This window comes from Rhinolophus sinicus, chromosome 12 (genome assembly GCF_057876585.1).
Source record: "Rhinolophus sinicus isolate RSI-liver-muscle chromosome 12, RSI-T2T, whole genome shotgun sequence".
In the NCBI taxonomy this organism is placed as follows: Eukaryota; Metazoa; Chordata; class Mammalia; order Chiroptera; family Rhinolophidae; genus Rhinolophus; species Rhinolophus sinicus.
In genome coordinates, this window is record NC_142512.1 from 19,876,957 (window position 1) to 19,889,344 (window position 12,388).

The window sequence follows — 12,388 nt, forward strand, 5'->3', positions numbered from 1 at the left end:
ATCTTGTATATTTCCTGTTCCAGAAATAAAATTAGATATTTTCCCAAAGAGCCCTGGTGCCTTGTAGTAGGAAATGGCATTTAGACACCTCAGTCAGGATAGTAGAGGTTTTATTTCTATTGAGTTGGTCATTATTTATGTCTTTTTAGTAGAAAAAGCTAGGAAATCTATACATTAGTCATGACATAGTTTAAATATATATTTAATATTTTTTGACAAATTTTTTACTCAATCTCATAGATCTCACTATTTCCTTCTTTTTCTCCTCAAAAAAAGAGTTCCTGTTCTCAAAAATACTAATTTGATTACTCGTACAACAGCCTCATGGATTTTGTCATTAATTTGCGTGTCATCTGTGCCCAGAGACTGTGCCAATCCTCTCTGTGTCATTCTAAATTTAGTATCTGTGCTGCCAGCGTGAGAACAAACTTTATAATCTTTACCAATCTGAAAGGTGAAAAATTGTCTCGTTCTTTTTTTTTTTTTTTACGGAGCCAACTTCTTTATATGTATTATATTTTCATTAATAAATAGGTTTTCTTTATCTCATTCTAGTTTTATTTTGCATTTCTTTGGTAATTAATAAGGCTGAGGGTATGTCTTTTTATTTTAGGCAAGTTACTGGTTTAAGCCTTTCCTCCCAAATTGTAGGTATTCTCCACAACAGCATTTCCCAACTTCAGTCATCTGCATAGTAGGTTTTTTCCTAATCAACAAATCACCCCTGCTATTATTTACTGAATATATTTTTAGTTACTAAGCCCCCTCCTAGACAGTCCTATATGAGTGTAGTAAATATGAACAGATTTGGTGTCTACAAGGTCAGACAATTAAGTTCGCGAACTTACGCTAGAAAAAGTGCTACATACCTCACTGATGAATATCACTATGGTCACCTTCGACGTACTCCCCTTGGGAAGCTATGCACTGATGCCAGCACCTAGTCCACCCTTCAAAGCAATTTTGGAACTCTTTCTGGAATGGCCATCAGAGCTGTAATCGTATTACCCTTGATGTCCTGAATGTTATCAAAATGCCTTCTTTTCAATATTTCCTTTCTCTTCGGGTAAAGAAAGAAGTCACTGGGGGCCAGATCAGGTGAGTAGGGAGGGTGTTCCAGTATAGTTATTTGTTTACTGGCTAAAAACTCCCTCACAGACAGTGCCGTGTGAGCTGGTGCATTGTCGTGATGCTAAAGCCGTGAATTGTTGGTGAAAAGTTCAGGTCCTCTAACTTTTTCATGCAGCCTTTTCAGCACTTCCAAATAGTATATTTGGTTAACTGTTTGTCCAGTTGGTACAAATTCATAATGAATAATCCTTCTGATATAAAAAAACAGGTTAGCAACATTGTTGCAACAAGTTCGCAAACTTAATTGTCAGAATTTAAGTAGTTACAAACTTCCCTAGTACACAGTTACATAAATACATTACTCTTAAAGTAAAAAAATGGGCACCTCCTGAAAACATCTCACGTACCACCCACCTGTGGCGTGAGTACCACGCTCTGGGAGCCACTGCCCTGCAGGTTTTGACATTCTGTGACTGAAATGAGAGATGTCAGTCATTGCCCCATGTCAACGTATCTTTCAGAAGAAAAAGGTGTTGTGAGGAAAGCCAGAGCAAACGCCTGCCCTCACTTGGTACTACAGGCAGCTGCACCTGACAATGATGGATTTTACCATTTGATACAGAGAAGAGGAAGAAGAGGAACTGGGACTTGATTTGCATAGCTGCTGTGAGCCAGCTGGTGTCTTGGGAAAATGCATTGCCACGCTAGATCTCAATTCCTCATCCTTAAAATAGGGAAGTTGGAGTCAATGATTTGAAGTCCCTTCCAGGTTTGAAGGCATGGTGTGTAACTCTTCCATTTTTGTGCAGAAAGTTCCTAGTTTAGAAGTAAGAACAGTGGTTCCTTACAGCCATTTCTTTTCTCCCATTTGGGTTCCTGAGTCAGGACTGGTGGTGGGTGGTCCCATGCCAGCAAAATTCTCTCTGGTGTCACTGACAGAAAACTCACACCCAAGGAGCTACAGTAACCAGCTCCTAAACTGAAGGGTTAAAGCAGCCACGCCCAGATCCTGGAGTAGCCGAGGTTAGTACCGTGCAAACTGTGAGACAGTCACAAAAGGGACTTGCCATCAGGGTAGGGGCACAGCCCAGCAGGAAAGGGCATGGTGAAGCCTCGCAGAGGCGATTCACTGAAGCCTGAAGCCCAGGGCATGTCCTGCTTCCAGCAGGAGGGTCCAGATCGGTGAAGACCAGGAATGTGCGAATGTGTGAGTGTGTGTGTGTGTGTGTGTGTGTGTGTGTGTGTGTGTCTTCTAGAGAAACATTAAAGCACAGTGATTACAAACCAGGCAACCTGAACTTGACTAGCCCCCTTGCCCTTTACTAGCTATGTAACCTTGGACAAGTCACTTAACGACTTGTGCCTCAGTTTCCTCATCTGTAAAATAAGGATCATAGCATTACCAACTTCATAAGACAGTCAGAAGGATTAAAAGAGTTAACACATGAAAAACAGAGTCGTCATAAGCAACAGTTTGTGTGTGTCTAACAGAGACAGGAAGAAAAGAAAGGAGGGAAGGTGAAAGAGCAGGTTAATCAAAGCTGTTTCTCCAGTTAGGTGGGCTGCTGGGGATGGGAGTGGTTTCCAGCCCTGAGTTCTGGGAAGAAAATGGGATACTCAGAGGTGAGCTTTACTCACAGAGCAAAGGCTACCCCCTCCGCTCCCCCAAACCCAAACAAACAAAAAACTGCCCAAAGGTATTTTGTTACTCAGGGCCAAGAACAGATGGAGGCCCCTGGTCTCACCTGACAAGGTATGTCTTGCTAAGAAAAACAAGACATTGTTCAGTGGCATGTATACCTTCTGTTATCTACTTGAAGAAGCCAAGTTACTAGTGATGGTATATTCTATGGAGACTGACAAGAAGCTCAGAAGAGTGCGAACTGCACTTAATTTGCAGGGATAGTCTGAGTTATCATGGGTTGAGTCACCTAGAAAAGCAACAGATAGATCTGTGGAGCGTGTCATTTGCTCAGACAGGTACGTGTGCAGAGAAACCCATAAATTGCCCTAGTCAGTGGGTATTCTAAACGGTCAGTGCCGGGGCCACCCGACCATCCCATGATCAAGCAGTGCTCATGACCCCAGCGTGGAGAATCCCTTCCAGATGCCATGCTCACTGAAAATGCTGCCCCAAAGGAAGTAGTTTCTTCTTCACACCAGGACGGAACTGGACACCTATTGTAATGTTTCCTTTTTTTTTTGTACTTAAAAAAAAAAAAACCTCTAGTAATTTCCTTGAAGCAGTGTGTGTGTGTGATATGTCTAGGGAGACAACCTTCCTTTTGGCCCCTTTACTCAAATGCTGGGGGAGGTTTGAATCCTGCACAAACGTCAACTATTTCAACTGGGAGTTGTCCCTGCTGTAGGGCATTCCCTTCAGGGACTGGCTGCCACCCTGGGAATGAAGAGTCACATGACCATCGGGTCAGCATGAAAGGCTCAAAGGGCATCATGCAGTTCTTTTATAACTTCCTAACATTTCCCCTTCCTGCTGACTCGTGACTGACTTCCTTATACCAGCTCATGCCTTATGTTCTATGCCAAGAGGCAGCAAGCTTATTCTCTAAAGGGCCAGAGAGTAAATATTTTAGGATGCGTGGGCTATATAGTCTCTGTCTGCCCCTCTCAACACTCCTCTGGTAGCTAGAAAACAGCTGTAGATAATGTATAAATGAAGGAGCATAGTTGTGTTTCAATAAAGCTTTATTTATAAAAGCAGGAGCCGGACTTGGCCCCCTGGCCAGGAGGTTGTCAATCCCTTGTTCTATTTATAGAGAAGGGCGGTGGGATGGGGTAGGGAGAGCTGATATTTGTAAGGTGTATATTACATTTCAGGCACTGGGCTAGCACCTTTGATACGCAGTATTTCATTTAATCCTCACAAAATTCACTGTATGGAAGGTAAATCAATATTCCCATTTTATAGCTGAGGAAACTGAGGGTCAGATATACTAAGTGTCTTGATTGAGGATGGTCAGTGGATGCTGGCAGGATCTGAACTCAGGTATGTGAAATTCCAAAGGCTGTACTCTTTCTACAGAAACAAGAACCTGTGGAATGCTAGAGCTAGACGGGCATCAAAGCTCACCAAACCCGTCATCCTCACTTTAGAGAGAGGAAATGGGAATCATATGGGGAGACCAGACTGAGATGAACTTGTCTTCTTTCAGGGGATACAGGGGCAGCCCTAATGCCGTCACCTGGGACACAGTATCTCCCCTTATGAAGAAGTGGTTTTCAGCAGGGAGTCCCACTCCCTCGGGGCAGATGCCAAACTTCCTCCTTCCATGCTTCACATTCTCCTGCCCTTATCTTCCGCTGAACATCTAGCAATGCGTCACAGGAACAGTTAACAATTGTTTTCTCACTGGAAGAGCTACAGTTATTGTGGCAATGATTATGAAGGTTTGAATTAGCTGGACAACTTTATGTTGCAAATAACTAACTCAAATTGGCTTAAAAGATAAAGGTCATGTATGGGCTCACATAACTAAGCAGTCCAGAGATAGGGCTTGATCTAGGCTCAAACAACGGGCCCAGGACCCAGCTTCTCTCTGTTGGTTTCTCATCATCCTCAGCGTTGGTTTTCATCTCAGCCATGCTCTCCCTCCTGGTGACAAAATGGCTGCCAGAAACTCCCGAGGCTACATTCTTCCTGATTGGCATATTGCCCCCCAAAGAAGGGGGATTTTACTTTCCAGAAACCCCAGTAAACATTTCTTTGCTTCTTATTGGCTTGGTCTAACTATCCATTTTAAACCAATCACTGCATCAAGAGGTTGGTAATGAGACAGGGGCTATTGTAATGGTGGCTCTAAATCTTCTATTTTGAGATTTTGACCTCTTGTATAATTCAATTTAACAAGTAATTTGTCTTGGGACTTTTTGAAAGCTTTATTTTTTTTAATAATTAATTAATTAATTAACTAATTAATTTTTATTAGTTTCAGGTGCACAAAACAATGTTAGACATTTATCATTTATATCCCTCACACAGTGACAACCCCCCCCATCCACTGTCCCTCTGACATCACACAGAGCCATTACATTTCCACTGTCTCTATTCCTAATGCTGTACTCCGCTTCTTGTAACTATCTATCTATCTATCTATCTATCTATCTATCTATCTATCTATCTATATATGTCTATATATATAAAATTGTAGTTGACATTCATTATTGTTCAGCTTCAGCTTCAGGTGTACAGGGCAGTGATCAGGGAGAAAGCTTTCTTTTCTTTCTTTTCTTTGCCTCCCTCTCCTCCCACCAAACCTTAATGACTGTTTACTATACTTTTACTACACAGTTTCAATGGTTCTGTTTACTTGGGCCATGCAGGCCCAGTAACTTGGGAGAGGTTTTGCATCTGTATGGGATCCAGTCCTGGCTCCAACTTAAATCTACATCATATGCAAAGGTTTTGATAATCAGTTTAACCACACCTAACCCCACCCCAATGGACAAAGCTGAACTCAATAAAATATTCCACTATAGGCCAAAGCAATTTACATCCTGGTTAGAAAATATAAAACTTGAGATGAAACAAAGACTCAATGCAGTAATTTCCAGCAGACTCTCCCCAGCCGACCCTTCTCTTACTTTAATAAATCTTCCTTCTGTATTTCTACCTGCCTCGTGAATTCTTTCACAACCTGCGAGTGAGCAGCCACAACTGTTGGGACACTGTCTTAAGCCAATCAGCTTCCATCCTGGAGCTGGGGGTAGGGTTAACTGTACCTAAACCACATGGCTCAGAACCAGGGAAGGGTTTTCCCCATGAGAAATTAGGCCAGTGTTGGCAGGAGAAGAGAGATTGGCAAACAAAAATGTCTGCCCTGGGTTGAACTAAGGGTCCTCAAAGAGCGCTCCCATTCCTGAGAGTTCACTATTCTAGTGTGTTTTTTCTCCTCTAGGCAGAGGAGAAATATACTATCCCTCCCTTATCATCTTTGCACTCACCTTCCTGGCACACAAGCCATGTGTGAATGGCACCCAGGGTGCATGTGGGGCAGCTGTGTTCCCAACGGGCACTTCTTGGTGGCCAGGTGTGCATCTGAAAGTGGGAGTGTTCAGGTGACCCACTGTGGGAGGGTTTGAGGTGTCTGAGGGAGCTGTGCTGGAAACAACCACTCACCCACTGTCCAGGGCGAGTAAAAACTGATGCCAGAGCAGTGAGCAGGGCAGAGTGCTCATTTCACTAATTCAGTGACGCCTTGGCACAGTTTGAATGCTACTTAGGGTGCCCCTGGCCACAGGCCTCTCAGAGGAGGTCATAGAAAGGCAATCAGCAAATTACTAAGCTTGCAGGCTTTCTCAGAGTTCTCATTAGCAAGCGATACATTAATGTCACCACAGGCCACTTTGTTGAGTGCCAAAAACCTGTAATAATTAGAGGCACTGCTCTCGTTCCAATTTAGGGCGATCGAGTGGAAGCTGCAGACCCATCTGTCTTTCCTGTGGGGATGGTGGGGAGGGGGGGTGTCAGGAGTTCCTTGAAATCCTTTCCACCCTAGAATGAAGACTGACGTAAGATACAAACACAACCATGGGTCACGTGTGGAAACAAAGAGGAGATATTAAAGCCTGTGGCCATTTGGTGGCCTCACGTTCCTAATTCACTGTTTTGGTTGTGATATATTTATGTATAGATGGTGGTTGGCTGTCCGACATTGTTTAGTGGTTTGTACTTTAACTTTCTTCCTGATTTTCCTCACCGTCAAGGTTCTTAACATGCAGTCCTTAACCTCTGAGGAGTGTTGGCTCTGGTTAGCTCACTTAGTTAAAAGCCAAAATTAGGGCAATTCCACTCTCAGGTATATGTGCATATTCCTAAATATACTGAAAGCAGGAACTCAAACAGATACTTGGACACCAACGCTCATAGCAGCATTATCCACAACCACCAAAAAGTGGAAACAACCCAAGTAGCCATTGACAGATAAATTAATAAATAAAATGTGGTATATTCACACAATGGAATATTATTCAACCACAAAAAGAATGAAATTCTAGTATATGCTACAACATGGATGAACCTTCAAAATACCATGCTAAATAAAATAGGTGAGACACAAAAGGACAAATCCTGTACGATTCCTCTTATATAAGGTAAATTCATAGAGACAGAAAGCAGAATAAGGTTTCCAGGGGCTGGCGAGAAGGAGGAATGGAAAATTATTGTGTGATGAGTACAGAGTTTCTGTGTGAAAATGATGAAAATGTTCTGGAATCGGATGGTGGTGATGGTTGCACAACACTGTGAATGTATTTAATGCCACTGCATTATACACTTAAAAATGGTTAAAATTGTTGGTTTTATATTATGCATATTTTTCCACAATTAAAAAAAATTTTTAAGTCAACGTTAGGGGCAAAATCTACATGGGGCCTGTTAGTGCCACTGTGTCTCATAGCACCTCAGGCCCATCCCAAGCCCAGCTGGTGATTAGAAATCAGTGCCCTGGGCCAGAAGCGAGTCTGGCTCAGGGCAGTCTCTTCCAGTTGCTGGGAAATACAATTCATCTGCTGCTTTAATAGTGGGTTAAGAGAGTTTGCTATGACACTGAAAAGTACACCTCAGAAGTGTAAATAAATAAGACATTGTTCAAACATCAAAAAACGCAGGTAGTAAAAGTCTCCCTCCCACTCTTTTCAAACATTGTTCAAACATCAAAAAACGCAGGTAGTAAAAGTCTCCCTCCCACTCTTTTCTCCATTCCCTTAAATGCCAACGTTCCCCCAACAGGTGATTCTTATTTTTAGTTTCTTGTTTATCTTTCTGGAAAAGTTATAAGTATATACAAGCTACTATGGATACACATTATTTTCCCCTCTCTTTTTGTTTACCCAAATGGTAGTACACTGTTCTGAATCTTGCCTTTTTTTGTTGTTAGAATATATCTTTTTTCCCCCCTTCTTCTGCCTCCCGCCCCCACTCCACTTAAAGCGTTGTTTCTCAGTCTAGTTGTGTAGGACACAGCTCCCTGGCCCGTGCTGGTATTACGAATCTTGCGCTCCCTCCTGGCTGAGGCAGTCGGTTTTCCGGGTTGTCCGACGGCTGCTCCCGGCAGCCACGGCAGCCCAGCTCCAGGGAGAACCCTTGTTCGCAATCTTAGCTGTAGAGAACGCAGCTCACTGGCCCATGTAGGAATCAAACTGGTGAGCTTGGTGTTAAGAGCACAGCGCTCCAAACACCTGAGCCACCGGGCCAGCCCTGTTAGAACATATCTTGCTGAACTTTCCATAAAATACATTAGGAGATTTCATATTCTCTTTTTACATCTGTATAATATTCCAACATATGGAGGTACCATAATTTAACCAATCCTTTGTTGTTGAACATTTAGCTGTTTCTAATATTTGGCCATTACATAATTATAATGGATAATCTTGTATGAATGTCATTGTGCACATGTGTAAGGATATCTGGAAGTGGGATTACTGGATCAGAGGGTATATCCATTTGTAATTTTGATAAATACTGACAAATTGCCTTTGATATGGGGTGTCAATTTACCTTCCTACCAGCAATGTATTAGAATGCTTACTTTCTGGCCCACAGATATCAAATTTCTGGATTTTTACTAGTATAATGGGTGAAAAATGATATCTCAATGTGGTTTAATTTGCATTTATCATATGACTTGGGTTGAGCAGCTTTTTATAATAAAAGCCATTTTTCCTTTCTGTGGACCATCTGTTTATATCTTTTGCTCATTCTTCTCTTGGGTTGTTAATTTTTTTTCATCAATTTGTAGGAGCTCTTTAAATATTAGGTAAATTAATCCTTTGCCTGTGATATTAGTTGAAAATATTTTTCCAAGTCTGTCATTTGCCTTTTGACTTTGTTATTTGCCTTGCAGAATTTTTTGTGTAGCCATTTTTATTAATTTCTTTTTAGTGGGTTTTCGATTTTGTTATATCATGAGAAAGGCCTTACTCTTTTTGGAGTTATAACAGAATTCTCTCCCATTTTCTTCTATTACTTTCATGGTTTCATTTCTTTTTCTCATCTCAAACTTTAACCCAGTTGGAATTTATCCTCCTATGCAGTATGAAGTGTGGATCCAACTTTGTTTTTCCAGTGGCTACTCAGATGTTCCAACACTATATATTGAGAAATCAATTCATTCCCCCACTGGTTTTGGATTTTATCTGAAGACTGAGATGGAGTGGTTTACCAGAGTCCCTACTGTAGGCGGATTCCATCTTTTGTCCCCCATCCCTGCCCAAAGTACACCTTAGACTCTCAGTAAATGTTTCTGGAAAAAGTGACCCCAAGTGCTTTGCTCATCCAGCTGCATTTCCAACCTCTCCCAGATTTCATCCAGTAATTGATCCCTATCTTGTTAACTCTTTGATGCTTAAAAAAATATTTTTGTCATGCTTTGTCTAACTTTTTAATTCTTATTCATGGAGAGAATTGTTCTAAATTACCTAGTCCACTACTACCAGAAGAGGAAGTTCTGGGTTAGGATAGTAGAGCTCAATATGTTGAACCATCCTTGAATTCCTGGACTAAACCCCACATCGTCATGATACATTAATTTTAATATATTAAAATTTTAATATTCTATTTACTAATATTGTATTTGGACTTTTTGCATTTATGTTAATTAGTGAGATACTCTCTATATATTTAGTGAAGTCTTTACTGGTTTGGCATCAGTCTTGTGCTATTTTTAAAAGATTTTGGAAATTTTCCTTCTTTTTCTCTAGTATGTAACAGTTTAAACAACCCTGTGGTTATCTTCTCTTTAAAGACTTGGTAGAATTCCCCTGTGAAACCATGTAGTGCAGTGGTTTTAATTGTAGCCATCCATACCCTTGCTGGGGGTTGGGGAGCTATGAAAGGGAGAATTGTAATCTAAATGACAGGCAATATTTGATTCACACTAGTGCACACATCTGGAGCTGGAGCAATTGTGTAATTAAAAAAATTAATTCTAATGAAATTTCAATACCATGAAATTATAAAGATTAAATTTTTGGTTTTTTGTTGTTGCAAGAGTCAAAAAGCTTTAAAATCTTTTCTTTTACTCATTTCATGCTCTAGCATTTTTCAGAGAACAAACTATGTTCAACCACTTCCCAAACTTTATTCTGCCTTTCTCAGCCATCAGAATTCTAGAGATGTAGCTAGTTGCTTCAGGCCATAATGATAATCCTTCCTGCAATTCCCAAAGCTAATCTCCTATAAAATTTGACATTTTGCTCCTCAGAAAACAATTCCTATTTCTGGGCTTCTTATCTGTGCTGTTCTCCCCCAAAGGGGGAGGGTTTTATCTCTTTGATTGCTCCTATAAGTGGAGTAAATGTGATCATTAAAAATAAAGATGAAAGGGGCGGACAGGTGGCTCAGTTGGTTAGAGCCGCAAGCTCTGGGCAACAGGGCTGCTGGTTAGAGTCCCACATGGGCCAGCGAGCTGCACCCTGTGCAACTAGAATGAAGTCAATGAGCTGCCGCTGAGCTCCTGGGTGGCCAGATGGCTCAGTTGGTTGGAGCACCAGCTCTCAACTATAAGGTTGCCGGTTCAACTCCCACAAGAGATGGTGGGCTGTGCCCCTTGCAACTAACAAGGGCGACTGGACCTGGAGCTGAGCTGTGCCCTCCACAACTAAGATTGAAAGGACAACAACTTGACTTGAATGGAGCTTATGAGTCCTGGGAAAAACACTCTACTGTTCCCCAATAAAAAGTCCTGGAAATACATACTGTTCCCCAATAAAGTCCTGTTCCCCTTCCCCAATAATAATAAAAAAAAAATCAGAAAAAAAAAAGATGAAAGCAAGATGAGGAGGCGGAGCCTCAAATCTACAGTCTAAAGCAAAATCAAAATAAACAAAACCCCTTTAGCAGCAAAACTTCTTTAGGACAAAGTGCTATTTATTAATGGGCTGTGTTCTCATCTCCCCTTCCAAGGGAAAAATCACTCAGAAAGACCCTGACGCACAGCCAAAAGGTGTTGGGTCAAAATCAACCTTTTGCAAGATGGCTTGGTTTCATAGGAAGTGTAGGGTATAGAGTGTAATTTGGGGCTTCAAAGTCATAGGAGACTGAGGGGATTGGAACCTGAATTGGAACCTGACCCTGCCCTCACAACTCTGGGAAGTGGGCAGGAGTCAAGCTCATCACCAAGACAAGAAGTGGTTGAATTTCAGAAGGACATTGTCACATTCAGCCAGTATGCACCTCTACTTATGTGACTAGTGTGATTTTGCTGACTAAATGAAGTTAGCCACAAACTAGGGGAAGGTAGAAATTCTTGTTGCTCAGGTTCATGTCTGTTTCTGTCTTCAGATTGTAATCTCCTTGAGGACTGGATTTATATTTTCGATCTCTAATGAATTCCCCAGTGCCTGGCACACAGAGTACATGCTCAGTACATGAGAGAATGAAATAATTAAAATAACAGCTTACATGTATTTATTTATTCATCCACTGAATATTTTTTGTGTGCCTGTGTCGGCCCTGTGCTGGGTGCAGGTAATAGATGACAGGACAAGCCTGGTTTCTGCCCTAATGAAGTTTGTGGCCCAATGGCACCAGATGTCGAAGCACCAGAGGAGGTCGCAGAAGGGACAGTGGGTGTGGGGTCACCTTGCGCTCTAGAGAGGCTTCCCACCCGCTGTCGGTGGGACCTGCGGAGCACAGACCAAGGAGTCTTGGGAGAAATGTCCCCGATTCTGGGGGCCTCTCGCTGCCTCCGTCCCCTGTGCAGTGAGCAGTGATGCTTTCCTTGGGTGTGGAAAGATGAAGAAAACCAGGACACCCTCCTTAACAGCCGCTCACAGCCCGAGGCCCAACGCGCAGAAATTGTAATCTGCACCCTGGCAGGTACCAGAAAAGAAAAACCCACAGAGACTGGAAGAAAATCACAGCTCACAGAGATGTGATTTCCAGAGGGATGGAGGCAAGAGCTCTAAATAAGGCAGTGGCGCGCCCCCTGCTGGATACAAGACCATTCTGCAACTAGCGGAGCATCGGCTGAACCAGGTACTAGGAAGAAGGCAGCTTTAGACGCTAGGTCTGAACTATGTTCCTCTAGACTGCAGAAAGCTAATTCCCAAGGGGGAAAATCTACCAAGGCTGATCCTGAGCCCTTATCTTCCTTACCTTCTGGGAGATTCAGGAAAGGGTAAGTGGTAAACAAAACTCCATCTGTAACCAGGGCCTTGGCTACCCACTCTCTTGGCCAACTCACTACCCTCTTGGCGCCTTAATTCGTATCTTGGGCTCATTCTAGGGAAAAAAATATATGAATTATTATAAAACATCTGTCCCCCTCTTTTTCTGCAAATACAAGGAGGCTTG

At 42.2% G+C, this 12,388-nt stretch overlaps 1 non-coding gene across 1 annotated transcript; it reads right to left on the reverse strand.

Annotated features, from left to right (window-relative positions):
• Positions 1 to 318: 318 nt before the first annotated feature.
• Positions 319 to 425, reverse strand: LOC141569029 (U6 spliceosomal RNA). Its single transcript, XR_012492424.2, has one exon. It is a non-coding gene; the product is annotated as a U6 spliceosomal RNA (small nuclear RNA).
• Between the last annotated feature and the right edge of the window lie 11,963 nt (positions 426 to 12,388).